Source organism: Sceloporus occidentalis, unplaced genomic scaffold (genome assembly GCF_023333645.1).
Source record: "Sceloporus occidentalis isolate IW3139 unplaced genomic scaffold, rSceOcc1.0.p SCAF_7, whole genome shotgun sequence".
NCBI classification, from domain to species: Eukaryota; Metazoa; Chordata; class Lepidosauria; order Squamata; family Phrynosomatidae; genus Sceloporus; species Sceloporus occidentalis.
In genome coordinates, this window is record NW_028316987.1 from 85,574,093 (window position 1) to 85,595,528 (window position 21,436).

General features: G+C 38.1%; 1 protein-coding gene across 3 annotated transcripts in view; it reads left to right on the forward strand.

The window, feature by feature from the left end:
- PTPRN2 (protein tyrosine phosphatase receptor type N2) overlaps positions 1-21,436 on the forward strand; it is a 651,730-nt gene that overhangs the window by 248,302 nt on the left and 381,992 nt on the right. The gene's annotated exons all lie outside the window — the stretch shown is intronic.

Consider the following 21,436-nt stretch of genomic DNA (forward strand, 5'->3'; position numbering starts at 1 on the left):
CTTCTTCTCCTCTCTGTGTTTTGTCCTACTTATGAGCGTAACAACCTTGTGCTTATTGATAAAGAATTGAGCTGGATGCTTTAGTGCTACAAAAACCTCACTGTTTAGGAACTGCATATTATTGGGTTGTAAGGTTGTCGGTGTAGTGTAGCTTGAAAATGGAAATAACTATATAAAGATACACAGCAGCAGTTGGGCAAGGAGAAGAGAGATAGACACTCCTTTGGACATGTGGAGATGTCATTCCAGATGTTGTGCCAGTTGTGTATAGAATGGATTACATAGTATATGGTACACAAACTGGTACACAACCAGGTGACAAGTAGCATAGATTGTCCAGTGTAGTATTAAACTAATCTATATGCCAGTTAGTGTGTAAGCATAAGGAGCCAGCGTAATGTAGTGGTCTGAGTGTTAGATTATGAGTCTGGAGTTTGAATCCCCATCCAGCCATAAATCCACAGGGTGACCTTGGGCAAGTCATACTCTCTTAGCTTCAGGAAGGCAGTGGGATAAACCCCTTCTGAGAAAATACAAGAAAACCCTGTGATAGGTTCTCCTTAGGACTGTCATAAGTCAGAAATAACTTGAAGACACACAGCAGTAACATCATGCTTTAAATTGTGGTCCAAACTGACCTAAGAGCCATATTTAGACACTTTATATCCTCCCTTCTATATATGTCTGTTTCCTATCAAAACGTCCTCTTATAGTTCAACATTAATATTCACAACTATGAGGCTCAGAATTATGAAGTACTATGGTGTGGAAAGTATCTTACTTTAATTTTAGGGGGTAAGTATTAAGGATGTTCTTAAATGAAGTCAATGGGATTTGAGTGTATTTAATTCTGGGTAATGTTTATGTATTTATTTATAAAATCTATCTATCTATCTATTTGTCTATTGTATCTAACTGGTGAAACAAAGGTGATTATTGCAGGTAAACATTTAGAACAGTAAATACCTTAAGAAGAACATTTGAAAACATTCTAAACCAGGAAAGATTCTAGAGCAGATCATTCAACAGAGAGTCTGTGAACATCTAGAAGGCAATTTCATAATCACAAAAGTCAACATGGGTTTCAGAGAAAGAAGTCATGTCAAACAAATCTTATCTCTTTCTTTGATAAAATTACCAGCTTGGTAGATGAAGGGAATGCTGTGGATATAGTATATCTAGATTTCAGTAAGGCCTTTGGCAAGGTTCCCCATGACATTCTTGCAAACAAGCTAGTGAAATGTGGGCTAGACAAAGTAACATGGATTTGTAATTGGTTGACCAGCCGAACCCAAAGGGTGCTCAACAATGGCTCCTTTTCATCCTGGAGAGAAGTGACCAGTGGGGTCCCACAGGGCTCTGTCCTGGGCCCAGTGCTATTCAACATCTTCATCAATGACTTGGATGACAGAATTGGGAGCATACTTATCAAATTTGCAGATGACACCAAATTAGGAGGAGTAGCTAACACACCAGAGGAGAGGATTAAAATTCAAAATGACCTGTATAGACTAGAAAGCTGGGCCACAGCTAAGAAAATGGACTTCAACAGGGAGAAATGTAAGGTATTGCACTTAGGGTGGAAAAATGAAATGCACAGATATAGGATGGGGGACACCTGGCTGAATGAAACTACATGTGAAAGGGATCTGGGAGTCCAAGTAGATCACAAGTTGAACATGAGTGAACAGTGTGATGCGGCAGCTAAAAAGGCCAATGCAATTTTAGGCTGCATCAATAAAAGTATAGTGTCTAGATCAAGAGAAATAATAGTGCCACTCTATTCTGCTCTGGTCAGGCCTGACCTGGAATATTGTGTCCAGTTCTGGGCACCACAATTCAAAAAGGACATTGAGAAACTAGAGCATGTCCAAAGGAGAGTGACTAAAATGGTGAAGGGTCTGGAAACCATGCCCTATGAGCAACGACTTAGGGAGCTGGGGATGTTTAGCCTGGAGAAGAGAAGGTTAAGAGGTGATATGATAGCCCTGTTTAAATACTTGAAGGGAGCAAGCTTGTTTTCTGCTGCTCCAGAGACTAGGGCCCGGAACAATGGATGCAAGCTACAGGAAAAGGGATTCCACCTCAACATTAGGAGGAACCTCCTGACAGTAAGGGCTGTTTGACAGTGGAACATACTCCCTCAGAGTGTGGTGGAGTCTCCTTCCTTAGAGGTATTTAAGCAGAGGCTGGATGGTCATCTGTTGGGGATGCTTTGATTGAGATTTCCTGCATGACAGGGGGTTGAACTGGATGGCCCTTGCATTCTCTTCCAACTCTATGATTCATAAAACAGTCAGTGAGTGATAAATAATGCAGGTCTGGTATAAAGTAATTGAGGTACAAAGATAATACAGAAATATCCTGTTTTTTGTTTGCTTGTTTTTTAGTCTTGTGCAATAGAAGTGTATCTAAGAACGTGATTCTGGTTCTAGAAGGGGTACTGCTTAAGGAAAATGATTTGAGCAATTCCAGCTATAATACTTGTTTGGTTTTAAATATAATGGTATATCCAATTATCCATCTCAATAATATAATCTCCTCATATAGGATGAATTTTGTAATCTTTGATAGCTGACACTGCTTTAACTGTTATGGCTCCATCCTATGGAATTCTGGGGTTTTTAGTTTGTTGTGGCGCTAGAGCTGTCTGACAGAGAAGGCTAGATATCTCACCAAATTACAATCCATGGCAGTTAAAATGGTGTCTAATCGCAATGGTGTCTAATTCCAATGCAGCACAGATGCAGCTTGAGTTGATTATATTGAACAGGAGAGGAGATGGAGAAGGAAAAGGCAGCATTTTTAAGTAGGAACCCCCCCACCATCTTGCCAATATGGGTTGTTTGCATGATATTGCCAACTGCAAATTGTATGCTGGATTGCAACTCTTTGGGGTCTAAATGGCACTTGCAGAAAAACTGAACCTTCAGAGATACTTTCCCCTGCAGCTGCTTGATCAGAAAGGAAGAGAAAGCTTCCTAGATTAAAACTGAACTTCATAAAAACATCTCCCAAGGAAATCCTCCCCATGTCCTCTCTTCCTTCCAGGAACTGATTAGAGACAGACTTGTGGAGAACTGTAAAAGTAAACAAAGCTTTACACATTCTGTGATAATGCTTGTGGCATTTATCTCCTTTCGTTCCTCATTAGGTCTAAAAGAAATGTTACTCGCTAGCTATTGCTAGCTACAGTCAATAAGACAAAATTTCAGTCTGAGAGACAGTCCTAGAGATACCACAGACATATTGTAAGTGTAATTATAACTTATGCAGTTGCTCCACATATAGCAGATACTTTTGGGAATCCTATCCTTAAATACTCTATCTACAAATTATATTAAATTGAAGCTTGTGTCACCTGGGGACATCTGCTCTTCAAATGAATTTTCAAGGAAACAATAAGCTTATTAAGATTGCCTTAGCATACTCAATAATTAAGGTGAATAGTGTATGAAAATAATGATTTGAAAAAAAAAAAACCACCAACAACCCTAAAGCCACAATCATTTATTTTCTTTATATTTCTTCTTTTTTCCTATTTATACAGACCTGAAATATGTTGTATGCTTGTATTTTATATTCACTATAACAGCAGCTGCCTATGGAATATTGTAAATTATTTCCATTTTTCTTTTCAGTGCCATATAGCAATGTTAAGCATTAACTACTTATTGCTTACATAGTAGCTATGAGTTCAGATCAGCATTTATGGGTACGCTGCATATGTAGGAATGAACATTAGACAGATATGATGTTTTCAGATTAGTCTGGGGCATAACCAAACTCTGTTCATAGCAAGAAAAGTCCATGTAATATGGAATATGGTTTTGGAAAATTGGAGCGGGTCAACACTGTTAGACCAGGTAAAATAAAACAGATGGGTATCTGAATCACCTTCCTATTTAGGGCAAACTATGAGATAACTTTCAGTATAGTTCTCCCTTCAGAAGTATACAATATATATGACAGAAGTTAAAAGAAATTGATGGGATCTGTTTTCAGCACAGTGGAGACTGGATTGATAACTTGATTTTGCCTGGTGTTAATGCATAGATAATTTGGAGATTATGGTTTTAATATGTAGAGATGCCCTATGGTCAGTCAAACTGTGACACTTTACACCTGCTAGGATTTTCTGAGGTTTGCCTGTAAATATGTGTCTTTGCAGAAATATGACTGAAACTTTTTGGATAAATAACAAGCACATTATAAAGCTATAAATGAGTGAAAAATCTCTTTAAAGCATGCATAGAGAACATCTGCTAATTCTTTGTGTGATAGCGCCTAATTTGGCCTCATTCCTTAAGTAGTATCACAATAAAATTTTCCCATTTTAAGCTTCGGTGTCATTAGCTAAAGAACTTAATGCAGTCAAGCTGTTACTGAAACAATTGGCACTAAAGTTATGAAGCCCAGTAAGGAATGGGAACCTTAATTTTTATTATAATAATATTGTTGGAGATGGTGACTCTTTCCCAGGAGTCTAAAGCATAAATAAACTGAAACTTAATCTAAACAATACAGAGGTGTTCCTGGTTGATGGAAAGTCAGATTAGGGAATGTGGATTCACTTTGTGCTGGATGGTCCACAGCTTGGCTCTACTCCTGGATTCAACCCTGAACCTGGAAGTTCAGATGTGAAGAGTGATAGTAGTGCATTTTCACAGTTAAGGCTTGTGTGCCAGCTGCACCTATTCCTTGAGATGTCAGATCTGGCCACAGTGAACCATGTTTTAGATGCATCCTGTTTGAATTACTGTGACACACTGTGTTTGGGGCTGTCTTTGAAAAGAGTCAAGAAACTTGGGCTGATCCAAAGAGCTGAAGCTTGATTGTTCAAGGGGGCTGTCTACAGAAAGGACAGAACTCCTTTATTGCAACAGCTCCACTGGTTTCTAGTCTGTTTCCAGGTAGAATTCAAAGTGCTGGTTATGACCTGAAAAGCCCTATATGGCTCAGGGCCATGTTCATATTCTGCCATACAAAACACATGACAGTGTTTTGAGATCTTCTACCACTTTCACAGGTACATCTGGTGGGGATATGCAAAAGGGCCTTGGTGGCTGCTTTCAAGCTCCAAAAGTCCCTTGCCAGAGTGGCTAGGCTGGCATACTCCTTGCTGTCTTTCTGCAAACAGATGAAGATCTTTCATTTCATCAGGTCTTTGAGGACTGATTGCTTAGAGGAAATAGGCCTTGCTTAGTGTGCTGGATTGTCTATTTGTCTAATATGTATGAAACAAATTCATATAATCAAAATATGCAGCATAAAACTTTAGATGTACCTGTTAAATGTCAAACTACCACTACTACAAAAAAAGTCTTTGTTTACATTGGCAAGGGTAAAATGGATGAGCACTGGCTGGGGAAATCATAGACTTCCAGATATTTCTGGACTACCATTCCCATCAACCCCAGCTGGCATGGGAGGCAGTGAACAATATTGTTGAAGTCTATGACTGTAGACTTGTATGAGCACAGGAATTTTTAAAAAGCATAACACAGTGGAGGAAAAATGTTGATAGTATTTTTCCACATATCCAGTAGGGACTCTTGCATTGTTACATTTCAAGCTCTCTTTGTCATTCCACTCATCTCACTTCTTTGTCTTCATTTCTTTTCATATCCCCAAAAATCTCTTGCCTTCACAAATTATTCCATGTGTTCAGTTTTGCTATCATTACTGAAAACTAGAGCTGCCATTGTGTTTAGCACTGGGTTGACATCCAGCGTGATGGAGTGGTTTGAGTGTTGGACTATGGAGAGCATCTTTTGAATCCCTGCTCAGCCATAGAAACTCACTGGGTGACCTTGGGCAAGTCACGCTCTTTCAGCCTTAGAGGATGCAATGGTAAGCCCCTCTGAAGAAACTTGCCAAGAAAACACTGCAATAGCTAACTGTCTTTGATAGTTCAAGTACAGCTAATGATGTTAGTGCCAATTTATCATAATTAGTTATTGGGACCTTTTAAGGTGCAGATAAACATCAAATATAGTATACAGCCAGAGAGTACCTTGCAGTGAAGAATAGGGCAGAAAATACCACTGAATTCTCATCATCTAAACCCCAGCTTAGATAAATACAAGCTACCTGATAATGTTTGCTTATTCGAATTCAGTTTGTTTCTCCCAATTTCAGTGTAAATATATAAAGCTGCTCCTATTGGAACAAAATGCTAAGTGTCCACATTACAATACTGTATGTTATTAAAGTCATTTTGTATCTCCAAGCATCAGTTTAAGGATGTAAAAAAAATGACTAATCATGAAACTGTGCAAGGGAAACTAGAATAGACTGCATCAGGGAAAAACCTGCAAATTAAAGATTCTTGGTTGGGAGTTTTCAGTGTACAAAAGTGTAATATATAATTACATGTTTTGCTTCAGGCCCATTTCTTTGCCTGATTCAACAGCACAGAAACAGAATGACAGCAGCCATGCAACTGGAAGTCCCATCAAGTGGGTTTTCCTATTTGTCTGCTTTCATGATGGCAGGTTTGACTGACAGGAAATCATGTAGCTGATATTTAACACCCCATTAAAAACTATAATAGACTGGCAGCACATTTTTGTATGCCAGGTTCAAGAAGGTGCCTCTTGGCAAAGCTTTCTATTTATTTTAGATCAGTAACAGATCTAAACATTTGCATAATTATTTTTGACAAGAGTTTGCTGGAGAGAAGGTCAAAACCGTCAGCCTATAAGATCTATGCTAATCTGCTCGACTGGAGAAAGCTCAGGTACTAATGTTTTTGAAATTAGAAGTTGTGGAAACTGGTTTTCATTAAGACTTTGTATTGAGAAAAATGGAATCACTAATACGGAGCAATTGTTATAGTTTATACGGCTGCTTCATTTAGGAGTCAGACAAAGAAGAATACTAGTGGCACATTCGGTAATTTGAGAGTGACTGATAAATTAAATATGTTTAAATTAAACATAAATTAAATGGAATGTGTCAGGTTGAGTTTTTGTTGTTGTTGTTGTTGTTGTTGTTGTTGTAGTGTTTATTTGTATTCATGACTGTTCCATACAAAAAGTGTATGCCACCTCTATGTAAGTGATTGCTCAGAAGTTAAGCATATGTAGAGATCTCTTGTCAGCCCATCTTTCTCTTCTGTTAATCATAGAAGAAAAGACCTAACACAAGCACATTCTTCATACATTCGTTAAGGTCCTTTTTAACAGCCAGCTTTGATAATATGTAAAATACAATCCTTTTAAAGACTTTCAATTGCTTAACTTACAACAAAACATGTCACTGTATCATAATTGTTATGGTTTCATAGCAATAGAATGTTGTCCATGATAAGTAAAAAATTTGAAATGGGTGAAGTCTGAATACATTTTGGGTGGTGTGGGTTAAGAACTAAAATCCAAACATATAATAGAAAACCTTGAATAAGGAAGCATGCAAAGTTTTGATGGTCAGTTAATTTTCAGTCCTTTGTCAACATAGGACAATACGTGTTTCCATCAACCCATGTCACTTCATTGAAATGTTGGCAGGTAGGGGAATTTCCCTCTGTGCTTAATAATGAAATTAATACAATTAGAGAACCATGATCAGTCTGTGATTGCAATGTGCTTTTGGGCCTTGGACTCCATTAAATGGCTGGCATGCCCAGTATTTGTCACATTAGAAGTATCCAGCCCAACATGTACCATAAATATTTATCTGGTCCAAAAATACACTAAAAGAAAACAGCAGATGGTCTCTTCAGCCAGTAGAAGGCTTTGGCTCTCATCATATTTATTGTTCAAATATTTCCAGGATGCACTGCTTCTGCATTAATGATCTTAGACATTAGTTGACAGGGCTGGAAGGAAATTTTCCCTGGAAATATAACTGATCTTACCATTTTTTCCTTCCCCATAGTAATCACTTCACTATATCTAGGCCTTTCTTCCCAATTGTGAAATTTAGGTTTATCACAACTATAATAGATCTCTTCTTTGAAGCAAAGGGGCATCAAGCAGCGTTCTTAGTTGTATGTGTTGGGGTATTGCTTCCCCACTAAAGAAAGAACCTCAGAGCTACAGAACATGAGTGACTAAGACCTGGCTGACTAAACTGCAGTTAATGGGAATGGTGTAGGGTGTTTGTAATTTTGGCCTATCACCTTTTGTTACCTGTTGCAACTTTTCATGCTTTTTCTGCACTACTACACAATGGAAGCATATGTATTCAACCCAAATGGTTCAGGTTGGCATAGACTGCACAGCTGGATTACATCTGGCAGTAACAGGTACCCTGCACTCTTTATTATTATAAGTTTAAGCGATTCAGGTTTGAGCATTGCCTTTGAAAATATTCCTGTGTTTATATAACAAGATCGTTGTTAATTTAAGAGATTTTTGCCATGTGAATTTTTAGAAGGATTCTGAAGATAGTGTGTCTTTCATTTGCATAAGAATGTACAGTGGCTCCTTGATAACCACTACTGTTTGGTTCCAGGGACCTCCGTGGATATTATTATTATTATTATTATTATTATTATTATTACTATGCTTTATTTATATAGCGCTGTAGATTTGCACAGTATTGTACATACAAACAATAAAATAAATAAGAGTAAACCTGCCCATGGCGTACAATCTAAGAAGTAATAGCATAATACATATAAATAATACATAACAATAGAGGAAAGGGTTCAGTAAAACAGGCAACAAATTAAAAACGTCAAATAGCAAATAATAGTCATGCCGTGCCTGGGCATGCTTCTCTGACCAGGATGGTCTTCAACTCAGTTTTGAAACTAGTTCGTGGGGGAAGGAGGTTCCAGAAGTAAGGGGCAGCAAGTGAGAAAGGACGAATCCGGGACGGGGCAGAGAAAATCCTGGGCTGAGACAGCATACCTTGACTACCAGAACGGAGGGCCTGAGCGGGAATGTGAGGAGAAAGAAGGTCTGATAAATAAGGAGGCGCCAGCCCATGGAGGGCTTTAAAAGTCAGCAACAGGAGCTTATACTGAATACGGAAGGGGAGCCAGTGAAGGGATGACAATAAAGGAGAGATATGGTCAGAGTGTATACCAAAATGTATGGATGTTCAAGTCCTATTATATACAGTAGTGTAGTAAAATGGTGTCCCTCATATAAAATAGCAAAATGGGGGTGGGGGGTGGGGGGGCGATATTTTCATACTGTGGGTAGTTGAATCCATGGATGCAGAATCCATGGGTACAGAGGCCAACTGTACTCTGTTTCATGAGATAAAAATTCCCAAGGTAAAAGGATAACAAATGTTGACTACATTAAGCACACATGCTTGATCCATGAAACTCGGCATAGTACCTTTTCCATTTCCCCCTTTATCCTTCAACCCTTCAGAACCCTCTAAAAAGCCATTCCTAAAGTCCTCAGAAACTTCCAGATTGATGCATATGGTGATATCTCTTTAAGAGAGCATTACATTTTGAAAAGAGGACTCTCACGAGTCAATTTAAGAGTGTGGGTGTCAGGTAGGGTGGCAACAGGCAGGAGGTGGATGTGCAAGATGGGAGTGACAGGTGACTTCTGACAGGAGACAAGCATTGTTGAAGTTTATATAACTGTAAATACACAAAACAACTGAGATGAGACTCCAGAATATCACTGCGACAGAACAATTCAGTGTATACAATGCACAGGAAGCTCCATCGGAGAGGGGAAATTCAGAAAAATAACTCTTTGTATAAACAGAAGTGCCTTATGAGGAGTATTCTGGTTCCAAGACCATCTATATAACTGTTTCAGTATCTGCAGTTATAAAATAGTTTCATATACCATAAAAAATAAGCACACTTTTCATGAATAAATTTGGCAAATTCATTTTCAGTCCCACCCTGAGAGCCACCTTTTCAAAAAGGAGAAAATGACAAACTAATTGACTGTCTTTTGAGAGAAGACTTTGTCATTTTCCCAAGCTCTGCTCCATTTTAATTTTTTTTAGGTCATGGTTTCTTGTGTTTTGCCTTTTTTATCTGTAATTAAATCCACAAGTTGTTATTCTCAGAAGGTCCTTATGAATTGTGGCTTGATTTTATAGAAAAAAGAGTGACTTAAAGAGTTTTCTAATATCAATTCAGTTTAAAAATCTCATTTATTATTCATTAATTTGGCTTTTTTATTGTAAAACACAAATAATAAAGAACACTTTGGTAGGACTGGTGCATGCCACATCCACAAGCTATGCTTTCTACATAGTTTGGATATGATCCAGCAAAATATAAATCCATGGATTTCATGCATTTATTGAATCAACTGTATTCAATTTAAAGAGGTGTCTAGAAAGTAGGTCCCTTTCAATTAGTTTAGTGCGCAGAGTAAACTGCCAGAAAAAATAGCACAGATGTTTTGTACAAACTGTGCCTGTTCTGGACTGGTAGGGTTCAGCATCACTGTAACTATGAATATCCCATGGCCCTTCAGATTTTAGCTATTCCCAATCACCACAGTTAGTTCCAAAAAAAAATAAAGGAACAAATCCCCTGTTTTTCAGCTATATTCTGATGTGAAGGCTATAATATTTTCAGAGTCAATATTTCAGAATCCCTAATCTTAAATTACCTGTTGCTGCGTGTCTTCCAGCTGTTTCTAATTTATGGCAATCCTAAGGCAATCCTATCATAGGGTTCAGAGGGGGTTTGTCTTTGCCTCCTTCTGAGGCTGAGAATGTGTGACTTGCTTAAGGTCACCTAGTGATTTTCTATGGCTGAGCAAGAATTCTAACCCTGGACTCCAGAGTCCTAGTCCAATGCTCAAACTGCTATACCATGCTTGTTCTTGTGAACATGACCTACCTATACATAACTTAAAAAGCAAGTATTGCCAACTACTGTAACTGTTCCCATGTTAGAAGAAAACACTCTAATTTAGGTCAAGGTTGGCTCAGTCACAGGATTACGGAACACAAAACCAGAGGCACTATTGTAGTGAAAATGCAATATTTTTCAGGGCTATCTCAAGGCATGACAGCTCTGGAAATGACCAACATATTTGCCTTTTGCCCTTTTCTTTTCCTTCTCTCCCTATGCCTGTTTACTGTTTAAAAACATTTTTGCTATTGAGTTCACAGTTTGGCTAGGGCTGTCAGATCCTTGCTCAGAAGAAGGGTTCTTTTCTACATAGAATGTCTGTATTGGCACCATTTTGTTTTGCACACCAGGTGCTGCATGAAATGTAGTATCATGGAAGTTTAAACTTCAGTGACTTACATTTTAAATACTGTTTGCTGCCATTGTAAGACGGTGGTGGCATCATATCCCCAGGGCTTCCCTTCCAACGAGGGACTGAGCCTTCTGGAATCTAGAAAACCCAGCAGTAACAGTACAGTTGTTTCTTGCACTGCATTTTGGTCTACATGCTGATGTCAGGTTATGGTAGAATTGTGCTCCCATTATGTGGAATGTAATGGTGGCATAGTAGTGATGGGAACCCGTGGGAAGTAGAATCTCTGAATTGCTGTCCATTCCAAACTGCTGCCTGACTCTTCATTCATGACTCATGGCAGGGTTAGACTATGCTGTCCTAGTTCAAAACTGCACGCCATTTAGATCATGATGGAAAAACTTACATCTTGCCCCAGTAAAAACTGGGATATAGTTACAGTGGGCACTTGGTATCCTCCGGGTTTGGTTTCAGGACCTTCCTTGGATACCTAAATCTGTGGGTGCTAAAGTCCCATTAAATACAATGGAATAGAAAATTGGTTTCCCTTATATAAAATGACAAAATCAGGCTTTGCTTTTGGGAACTTATTTTTTTGATGGGGTGGGGGGAATATTTCCAAATCATGGATAATTGAATCCATGGATAAAGAATTAGTGGAAGCAGGGAGCTCACTGTATCAATAGGATAAACTGGATTTGTTTAGGATTAATAGACTAAGTCTGTGTACAAGCCTTGAATTTGCCTGACTATGAGGGGTTGTGGGGTGGAATGCAGAACCTATGTTCTTGAGAGCTTAACTCTCTCTCTCTCTATACACACACACACACACACACACACACACACACACACACACACACAATTTCTACTCCTTGTAGCTGTAGAATATATTGAAAAGTGTATGGGCATTGAAATCTCAGAAATCAGAGTTTTAAAATATTATGGTAACATGGTTACAGTCTAAATGTTCCAATCATGATTTGCAAAACCAGAATAAATAATGTAAAGTTCCAAAATAAGTATGTTATTCCAAAAAGATCAAGCAAGTTTACATAAATTATGCCAACCACAGAATTAAGGTATCATTGATGTCAAATCTGGATGCCTTGGGAGGTCTATTAGCCTTGAGAAGAGGCAGGAAAGAAATAAAATGTATTATCATTATCATCATTATTATTTTGTACAGAATGTGGAGCACTTTGCATATCCTCTGCTAATACTGCATAACAGCACTTAACATTGAGCTTTAAGGCAAGAATCATAAACACAACTGAAAAGAAATTCTCTTGATTTAAATGAGATTTACATTTACATCTAATTAGATTCGGATTGCAAGATACAACAGATACTGATAGTCTGCATGGTAGTAGTAATTCCTGCTCTCATTTGATCATACTAGGGAAGCAAAAAAATTAATCAGTAATGGAAATTTACAATGCTGATTGTCCTTGATCACTAAGCCAAAGTGAGGAGAGGTCCATTTTATGATCAATTTAATCCCCTTCAAATGTATCTCCCTTTTGAAAACAGACTCAGCCCTTTTTCAAAGAGTGTGAAATTTCATTAAGGGAGAAAAATGTTGAGTAAAGGGAATGAATCCCCTTTGATAAGGGCTTCAAGATGATATTCCCTTTGGTAAATCTACTCACAACCAGCTGGTTAGTGTGACAAAAAGTGGATAGGGTATATATTGAAATGCACTTCTGAATGTACATCCCATTGTTGTACACACAGTGCATTGACATTTGCACTCAGATTAACATCTGAATGCACTTTTAGATGTGATTACACTTCTGTATGTGAAGGTGTGCATTCTGATGCACATTGTGGCACAACTAGGCTTGGACTGAAAGCCTTGTCATACAACACTGTTGTCATACAACACTGTCATACAAGCGCTTTCAATAGGATAGGGAGCATCAGCTGTTGTTTTTTTTTTTAAGAGGAACACAAACTTTCTAAAGTCCTTCATACATTTGCTGTGTAGAAATTGAATGTGCTTCCTTCGCCCTCAGTAATAATGAAAATGACTTCCAATTTTTAATCTGACAAAGGATAGATAATGTAATATGCAGAAATATTTCTCCTATATGAAAGATAGTTCTGCATAATTGCACATCTTTGATATATCTCAGATATATCTCAGATAACATATATTATCTAACTATAATAGTATATACTATATAAATGAAGCATGGAGAGCCAATGGGGTATAAGGTTTGAGTGTTAGACTACAACTGGAGAGCAGGGTTTAATTCCCATGATCTCCAGAGTTAAATAGGGAAAGTGAGATGAGGAGAGGGAAACTGGGACATTTTGAAAACAGCTGAAAAGAAGGGACAACAGAAGATTAATTGGGACTTCCCCTGTCAAACTGGGACAGTTGGAAGGTATGACATTCCATCTCAAACATGACGTTTAGACCACACTTCAAAATATTAGTACACCTGAAGCCCCACTCTTTCCTTATTTGACCTCCAATAGCCCAAGTAACATTGGACAACTGTTGCTTACCAACATGTTTGAATAAAACTGGCATTGCATGAAGTATTTCTTCTTGTAATACCTTATGCTGTCTGTATTTTTCTCCCTCTGGTATACTGTACTTTGCATTGTTTTTCCACAGTTTCTGAAGAAGGTCAAAAAGCACTGAGCAAATGTCACATAAGATCACTTATGAGAAGTGGATGTTCTGCATAATAACCATTAGGAAATATTTAACAAAAAAGTTCCTCCAGTAGCAGCCGTTCCTATATTAATTTAATCCTGCTGTCTAAGATAATACAATCTCTTTGAAACAGTCTCAATTCTTCCACGCAAAGGGACCTTTTCTGGATCAGAGGCCAAATTTCCATTACCTGATGAGCTAATCTGACGTGACAGCTGCATATGCAGATGGGGGAATCTCTTGTCAATAGTTTTTCTTCAGAGACAAAGAGAGACAAATGTCTATATTCATTCTCTCACTTCATGCATGAGTAACATTACCTTTTCTGCCTCCTCTCTATCTTTATTCAGGTAGACATTGAGAAGAATTTAAATATAAGCTTTTGTGCTTTTGAATTAGCTTATGCATGAAATCTGTTTGTTGAAGATGGGCAACTTGTCTATTTGTTTGTGATACCACATGTCTTTTTTTTGCACATAAATTTACAGGGAGTCATACTTAATCTATCACTATAATATTCATATTGGATTTTTGTATGTTCATTCCTCTCTGAGCTTCACTTAAGCAACAAAAAAGAGCAGTGGGGGTGGGAAAGTGGGAAACGAAGATAACTTACAAACTGAAACATTTTATAATCAATGTTTTATATTCATTCTCATGCACAAGTATAAAGAATTCCAGTTCCATTTGCAAAGATCTGGTCTTTGAAAATGATGCAGTAGACATGAACAAAGGAAGTACCAATCTTTACCTAGGCCACAAACCTACACTAATCATTAGCTTGTTTTCAATGACACAGTGTTAGATTCTTGCTTTTCCAGACTAATAAATTTACCATTGATCTAAGTAACAGCTAGTAGAGAAAGGAATAAGTACCAACAATATTAGGATGCCCATTATATGAAAAATGCCATCTTATTCCATGCTTTGCAGTTCTGACTGCAAAGTTTCTTTCCCCTTGCAGTTCCTTCTTTTTGACATGTTGCTCTCTAGTATTTAGTGCTTTGTAAGATACAAGATCAGCAATATTTGTTCAGAGGAAGTTTCCCATTGCCTTCCCCTGAGGCTGAGAACATGTGACTTTCCCAAGATCATCCAGTGGTTTTCATGGCTGAGTGGGGAATCGAACCCTGGTTTCCAGAGTCATAGTCCAACACTCAAACCACTATGCCATGCTGGCTTATTCCAGTGGTGACCAGATACCTGTACTATTCAATTCACCTCACAGCCTCACTTTGAATGATATCCCTTTATCAATTGGTACAGGGAATACCTTGGATTATGACTCTGGAGACCAGGATTCGATTCTCAGCTTGGTCATGAAACTCACTGGGTGACCTTGGGTGAATCACACTCTCTCAGCCTCAGGGGAAGGCAATGGGAAAACTCCTTTGAACAACTCTTGCCAAGAAAACCTCATGTTAGGGTCGCCATAAGTCAGAAATGACTTGAAGGCACACAACACCACATACTCAAAATCCAAATAAATTCATAATGTCCCGTATAGCTGAGGGGTTGGGCTTTTCCTGGCAAGATTTGTTTGGAGAAGAGGTTACCATTGCCATCATCTGAGGCTGAGAGTGTGGGACTTATCAAAGGTCATCCAGTGGGTTTCCATGGCTATATCTCCTGGTATCTTAGTCCAATACTCAAACCACTTCACCATGTTGCCCCCCCCCCCCCCGTTTTTTAGTTTTATTTCTCCTTATTTTTTAAATGAAATGTCAAGATAAATACAGTTAGCCCTCCTTATCCATGTATTTTTTATACATGGATTCAAGCATCCACGGGTTGAAAATACTCAAAAAAGTATAAATTCCAAGTATCAAACCTTGATTTTCCCATTTTATATAAGGGACACCACTTTGCTAGGCCATTGTATTTAATGGGACTTGAGCATACACGGATTTTGTTATTCACAGGGGTTCCTGGAACCAAACCCCAGCGGATAACAAGGGTCTACTGTAACAGCGGAACAAACGAGGGTTGCTATTTTTTTAAAAGTTTCATTTATCATGGGAACCATTTGTTTAACTAAAAATGAGCAACTTTGGTTTGTACTACTGTTATTTATCTTGGCATTACATTTATACTATTTTGGTCTGTTCTTACCTTTACAAGTATTATGTTGCTTTACAGGAGCTTAATGGGTCGTTTTGAGCAGAAAATAGAAAGAGAAAGTTAGTGGTTCTTCCAGCATCCTTTAGGAGGACGAAGCAGCAGAAATAAGTGAAGAGTTGCATTGAAGGGAAAGGTCAATGGTGGACCATAAGCTCAAAGTAAGCGAGCCCGGTTAAAGAAAAAGTATTATGAATCAAGAAAAAATATAGAAGCTGCAGACTTATTAAGCTCTTATCAATCTCAAAAAGAAGCAAATTAAGTATTACCAGAACATTCTGACTCTACCATTGACTAACTAGTCCTTCTTACTATTAAATATAACAATCTAAAATGTAAGGAAAACATTTATCAGGAACATTATTTTTTTCATGGATCTTGCTCAGTAATTAGGGCTTCATGACTTGTTTCGTGTTTGGTTTCATTATTAGTTAATGTTGCTTTAGTTAATATATCTCAGTATTCTCCTATATGTTGTTAAATGTTGTCATATACTGTTGCTCAGCAAACTTTCTAAAACCACTATAAGTGGTGAGGTGTATGTTTACTTCAGTACTGGATTGCTCAACTCTGTTGCTAACACCTGGACCAACATTGTATCAATAAATAAAGTGCTCTCTTCAATTCACTATGCTGCATTCTTGAACCCCAGACTAAGCAAATTTCTCCTTAACCATCTTTACCAGTTTGACTTGCAGCATGACCTTCCATGAAGCAGGGATATTGTCTGCTGGAAAAATGAAATGTCAATATTTGCAACAATAGAATATACTGACTATTTTATTGCTTCTAGAATGTTTGTTCCGACCTCATTTTGTTCCATATTGGAAGCAATATGGGGTTACCCAGGGCATAAATGGTATAAAAACATAAGGTAGATAAGAGCACTAATCCAAAAAGAAGACTTAAAATAAGAAAAATCAGGATCCTTAGGCATACTTTATTTATTTTATTTATTTACTACAATATTTATATCTCACTTTCTATCCAGTGATCTCAGGCAATAAAATAACTTTGCATAATTTAAAAGCAATTTAAAAGAACATACAGAAATCTGCAGAGGTTATGGTTACTGGCCTCAGAAGTGTGGGTGAAAGTCAATCTTGGTTCCAAATGAGGCTGGCATTAGGGTCAGCCAGCTGAGCTTCCAAGGGCAGAGTGTTCCACTTTACAGTGGGACAGTAATAGACATTAAGGGGTCCCAGAAACTGCAAAAATACTGTTAACTTGCATATTGAATACCATCACCACTAAGGAATGTCTTGCCTTTGGACACCTGCTGGGATTCTAATGCTTCAATTAGAATGTGCCTCAGCATGTGCCCCAGCATGATATGGAGCAGTGCTGTTACAGCTTTTTTTTTTTTTGGGGGGGGGGAGTAATTTTTATTTTGGTAATAATGAATTTAGAGATTCCAGTATGGTGCTTAAACTCAGAGGTGCAAGCGGGGTTCAGAAAAGGAAGGGGCACTAGGGACCACATTGTAATCATAATGGGGTGAACCAAGGAATTCCAGAACAAAATCAGTATGTGCTTCATAGACCACAGCAAAGCCTTTGATTTCATAGATCATGAAAAGCTATGCAACACTCCTAAAGACACAGTGCTACCATATTTAATAGTCCTGATGAGAAATCTGTGCTTAGGACAAGAGGCTATGCTTAGAACAGAATATGGAGAAACAACATGGTTTCCAGTTAGAAAAGGGGCCAGGCAAGGCTGCATCATTTCACCCTGTCTGTTCAATTAGTATGCCAAAAATATCATATGAAGAGCAGATCTGAACTCAGAAGAAGGAGGAATGAAGATAGGAGGAAGGATCACCAGCAATCTAAGATATGTGGATGAAACCTAGTGGAAAACATCATAGACTTGGAACAATTATTAAGGAAGGTCAAAGAAGAAAGTGAAAAGGCAGGAATTTTGCTGAACATAAATTTACAGTGCTTTATAAATAAATGTAATAATAATAATATAATAATAATAAATAAAATGGAAAACAAAAATAATAACTATGGAGGATCTACATAAATTCAACTAGACAATGAGAAAATCGAAATAGTAAAAGAGTCCCCATGTCTTGTATCAAACATTGATCAGAATAGATACTGCAGTCAAGAAATAAAAAAAAAAGACTAGGGATGGGAAATGCAGCCATGAAAGAACTAGACAAGATATTCTGGTCTCAAGCATTTCAGATAAGGAAGACTTAACCTGTACCATTTTTTCCCCATCATTTTTTCACTGTGCATCTGTAAAGGTCAATTTCTATTTAAGTTTCATTTTTAGTTATACAGTACTGTAGAGTGAGAAAGTCAACAAGAACGTTAAAAAATAAATACTATTCTGCATGACTCATTTTAAGGAAAGTAGTGTCACAAGAACAGTATGGATGATGTTGGAATTCACGGATATGTGAAGTTTAGTCCCTTTTAGCTAGTTGCAGTATATAGCTTTTTTGACCAGTTTTGAAGATGCAAAAATGAAAATTTTCTCTTGAAAAAAGATGAAATGCCAGAAATGTACCAGCCATTCTAATTGTCTTTTTGTGCTTTCTCTAGCCATTTTCACACTGATTTTGATTCCACTACCCATTCACATATGAGTTTCCCCTCATCAAATGCAACTATATGAAATGGGGAGAGGGAAGATTTCATGTGGCAGCCAGGAACTCCAATACATGTAAAATTGTATTCGCTAGTCCTTGTAATAAAATCCCATCTCTGATAATAGCCTCTAGTGAAAATGAAGTTTGCTAGATAATCAGAGTCCTGCCTTGTCCTTCAAATGGTATGCAACCCTTTCCCCTGCTCTTCAGCTTGAGATTTAGTTTCTCGTTAATGGTGGAACCAATAGATAATGGTCTCTTGGAAGTTATAGCTTCACTGTTGCAGAGTGTCCTCATGTATTATGAGTGAGAAACAAAGGCAGCTAAGAAACTTCAAAGCTTCCTGTGGAATTCAGAACTTTCAGGCTTCAAAGAACCTCTCCCTTTTGTAGTTTGGCTCTGAGTTTAATTAATACATTTAAAATATTGTTACTGTAAACAGTGTCATCATCTTTGTCTTCTGCACATTTCTTTTTCAAAATAGTTTATGTTATGAAACTATCTGTCAACTTTATTTAGTGCCTCTTAACCTCTTTTCTTTAACAAATGAATCGTCACCTCCAATTGAGATGAAACACTGCATGGAACGCACAAGCAGCTGGCTGAAGGGGGTCCAACAGAAAAAGAAGGAGGGGAAAACCCCCCAAAATGCTGTGCTTGTCTTTTATCTATATTCTCTAAAGTAAAAAGTCGGCATCACTCTCTCAGTTCATGCATTAAAAATATTTTAATATTTTAAGTCTTTAAAGGTTGATGTGGAACATATATAATTGGGCTTTTCTTGAACAGTTTCCCTTCATAAGGAAAAATGTGATGGGAAGCATTTGCTTCATTGTACTTGATTCAAAAGAAAAGGTACTATCCCCCTCTGCCTCTCTTCATATGTGGGAGCAGCAACAACTTGCCAAAGCTGAAGCTCCTCTAATTGTTTTGACTAACAAAACAAAAATATTTGAATACAGTATTATGGCAAGATGTTCCAACTGCTACCTGCTTCAGTTGCTCTGAATAAAAGTAAGCCATACCCAAGCTGGCAGCTATAAATAGAGAGGATGATATATTCCAGAGTGGATGACTGATGTTATTTGATAATTCCTGGGCTGAGCATGAGGTTTTAGAATGGTAGATCAAAAAATACAGAGGTTCTTCCTTTTTTCTAATTTTCTTGCATTTGATGGTATTTATTTTCTAATCAAGCTTACTTTCTCACACAGAGAGAGTGTTATGGTACATATTTTTATTTCTCATAGAATCATAGGGATTGTCCACATGTGCCAAATAAAACATTCTTTGCCTAATCCTCCTGGCAAGCAGTCCAGATGCGGCATGGCCCAATCCCCATTCTGGTGTGAACAGTCCAGATGATGTTTGGCCAGTTCAGCTCCAAATCTGCTATATACGTCATCTTTTCAAGGATTTTATCACACTGCCTTTACTCCCATGCTAGATACAGGACATAAATTTAAATAGGCGCATCTTATCACACACCTCCATGCCTGCATCTTGTACCCGGGCTGGACTTCTCCTGTACTCTGTAAAGAATGAGAAAATCCTGTTCCTTACCAAGTATGGAAGAAGTCTGGCCTGGATACAGGATGTCTACTGCCTGGGCACAGAGGTATGCAATAAAATCCTGTTCTTTATAAGGTACAGGAGAAGCCTGGGTACAGGAGGTGTATAATATGATCTGCCTATTTAGCAAGAGTAAAGGCGGTGCAATAAAGTCCTAAGTTACCTTTTGTTTGATTCTTCTGGAATTCTCCATTGCGACACCAGGTGGCTGTTTATAATGTGTCTTGCTGTGCCACTTGACATGGCTGCTGCCATCATGGATCTCTCACTCTGAAGTCAGAACAAGGTCCCCAGCTTTGTGAACAGTGCTGGGCATCTTGTTCTGATTTCAGAGCAATTGACTTGTGGCAGCAGCCATGCCAGGCAGCACAATGGGACACGTGTGCAAAGGCTGTCCAGAATCGACATGGAAGGCCCCATGTAACAAGGAGACATCAGGGCAGCTCCAGAGCAAGAATACTCCAGGCTACTCCCAGAGTATTTTGGCTCGTGTGGACCTGGCCATAGAGTTAAAAGAGAACATAAGGGCCATCCAGTCCAACCTCATTCTGCCATGAAGGAATACACAGTGAAAGCACTCCTTGTGACAGATAGCCATCCAGCCACTGTTTAAAAACTTCCAAAGGAGACTCCATCACACTCTGAGGCAGCATATTCCACAGTCAAACAGCTCAGGAAGTTCTTCCTAATGTTTAGATGGAAACTCTTTTCTTGTAGTGTGAATCCATTGCTCTGTGTCCTAGTCTCCAGAGCAGCAGAAAACAAGCTAACACAGCTATCATGTCACTACTTAACATTCTCTTCTCCAGTCTCTTCTCCCTAAGCTGTTCCTCATAGGGCCTGTCTTCAAGACCTAAACTGCAGTCTATTATAGAAAGTTAGGATATAAATATAGGTGGCAAATTACTACTCAAAGGTGGTAAGTAGACCCCAATGACTTTTTTGAGCCTCTCAGCCTATACATCACAATGAAACAAAAGCCATACATAATTTGAAGATCTGGGGAGGTCTCTCTATCCTTCCCTTTTCCTTTGTAAATGGCCACTCTTTATTTTTATAATGAACAATAAAGCATTGCATGTGGACACAACTTTGTGATGAAAGCAAAGTGGCTTACTCCCTATAACCTATTCCTGCTCACCTGTTCCCATTCACCTATATTCTTTGCCATAAAATGTGCATTTCACTAGAGGAGAAACAGCTAGATTTAGTCCCCCCAACTGTTCATTGGTTATTTTATTTAAGGCATAGATTTTCTCTTCATTTTTAAAATACAATACCTTGTTTGGGAGCATGATTATTCCAGTAAATTCTCCT